The sequence below is a fragment of the Leptosomus discolor genome, chromosome 2, assembly GCF_034619465.1.
Source record: "Leptosomus discolor isolate bLepDis1 chromosome 2, bLepDis1.hap2, whole genome shotgun sequence".
Taxonomy (NCBI): domain Eukaryota; kingdom Metazoa; phylum Chordata; class Aves; order Leptosomiformes; family Leptosomidae; genus Leptosomus; species Leptosomus discolor.
The window spans coordinates 83,215,235-83,217,660 of record NC_141392.1 but is presented as its reverse complement, the minus strand read 5'-3'; positions in this window follow the sequence as shown (position 1 = coordinate 83,217,660).

Here is a 2,426-nt window from a genome sequence, read left to right as displayed (position 1 = left end):
TCATGGGATCAGTCAGAGGGTGGGGGAAGAAAAGCTCCCACCACCTCACAGTTCCATGAAGGGAGGGTGAAAGAAAAGAACTGTCTCTGAGCCTCATTGCAAAGCTGGCCACCGCGTCCCTGCAAAGACAGCGCCTGGAAAAATACATGACAGCAGCGTGCCTGTGTGCGGCAGTTTTATCTCAGAGAGGTGTCCCTCTGTCACTCCTGCAATAAGGTATTTCCTTAATAGGATAATAAAGCACTGATGCTTTAATATCCTAGGAGGTAGCATCCAGGCCCTGACACTGCCCTTCTGGAGACCTCTCCCTTTCCAGCCATACTTCTTGTCCTAAAATCCTCCTTCCCAACTGCTCCCGGCTGACAGCCCTCCCGACCCCGCCGTCCTTGTGGTGATCCCATCTCTCAGGTGCTCTGCCCACAAACTTATGGCTACTTCAAAGGCTTGGCCAGGCCTTCTCCCTCCAGCCCTTCCCGCAGGGCCGCGGCCCCGGCGGGCGGGAAGCCCGTCGCTCTACCGGCAACCGCCGCCTCCCCGAGGGCACTGTAGCGGCCCTGCAACCCCTCGGGAGGAACCGAAAACCGGCGACAGGGTCTCGGCGGCCCAACCCCGGCCCCAGGCCCGGCCCCTCCTCCGGCAGGTGCGGCCGTGCTGCCGCTGCGCACTGGGAGGAGCGGGGAAGCTCCTCCTGCTCAAGGCACCGGAGCCGCACAGCCGGGACGACGAGGCTGTGGTGCGGGAGCTTTTGCTGGCGTGAGCGGGGCGGGAAGGGCGGTATCTGCCGTGAGGTGAGCGAACGGACGGGCCTGAGGCGCTGCTTCGCCCTTAACTAACCGGGCCGGCGGGGCGAGGCGGGGGGGGAGGCGGCCGCCGGCGGGTGCCGCCGGCCGCCCCCCCCCCCCCCCCGCCTCGCCCCGCCGGCCCGGTCCCTCAGCACCGCTGCCTCCGGGAGGGTTTAACGGGGGGGGGGGGGGGGGGGGGGGGGAGGCGAGTGTCCTCGTTGTCAGGGAGACGGTTCAAATGGCAGCTCCGACCGGGTCCCGCCGGCCACTCGCCTCGGTGTAACTCCGGCGTAGGAGGCGGCGGTGGGGAAGGACGAACCGGAGCCCGGGGCGGGGGGCTGTCTCCGGGGAGCGGCGAGTCCCGCTCCCTGCGGGGTTGTGCGGGGACGTGCTGCCAGGTGCTCGGTTTGTGGCGGTTTCTTACAACATGGCTCTGCCGCCTCGAAACTGGGGGTGAAATGCGTCTCCTTACTTAGTGGGAGAGGTTCTCTGCGTGTATCCAGACTTGAAGCTACTCGTTTGAGGGGCAAAACCAAGCTTTTTGCTCCTCTCCCGTGTTTAAACACGCGAGAGCTCCAGCTGGAAGGGAGCTAGGCACCTTGATTGCTGGAAGATTAAATCTGCAGCCCTACGAATTTAAAAGGTACTGCTCCGGTTGATAAATACCTCGCTCAGAGTAGGGAAAGATTTGGTTCTGAGCACTAAATTTCCTATTTGGTCGATCTGGGACAATTCTACCTCAAAAAATGACGGGTTCCTGTGATGCTGCAGGTTGCAGATGACTCGTTGCTGCCAGTCTCCCAGGGCATCAATGGAGGGTGAATTCAGTCTGCAGAGCAAAGCCGGTTTGTCTGTACAGTCAGTCTCTGGCAGAGTCCGACTGACAGTTGATATACGTAACTGTCGCACTGGGAAGCAGTGTACTTGGCACCGTGACACTACAATAAAATGTGAAAGAAATGGAGCTTCAGTTTAAAACTTAGCACAGTGAGATAAACTGTAGGCGTTGATCTTAGCAAATGGTGTGAATACATTCTTTTAAGCTTGTTACACATTTGGCTGGTTTTGGAGCGGTAGGAGGGTATCTTACGCATGTTTTAGAAGCAAGTTTGGGTTAGTCTTGTTTGTGTAAATTTATTCAGTCATGAAAAGATCAGGAGTAGATGTAGAGGCCACAATCCTGTTAACTGTAGTGCAGAGGGTAAAGAATTACTGTAGCCTTGCCAATTCCTGTTGATTCTGGGATCTGCCTGCATGAAGCAGTTGGCAGGGGCAAGGCCTCTGAGGGATGTTCAACAATTGTTTAGAGTTTTTATCCGATAACCAAGTTTACTGTTTAACTGGATCCTACAGAAATACAGCAATGCGCTGAACAAATAATAGTTACCAAAGATGCTTAAAAATCTACCAATATGTAGCTACTCAGTCAGATGTCTTTGTTTTGTTCAAGTTTACAAATGATTAGAGAGAATTTTTCACTCAGCTTTGAAAGTATTCCCGAAAACCTTCTTTCATCTTTTGTCTGCTTTTCAGATTGTGAATAATTTGACAGTGTCTTTAAAGTGCTTTGCAGTTATGTATGAAATACTAAGCTAGGTATGGGTGTTCTGAGAAACTGGGAATAATAAGCTCTTGCTTCAGTAG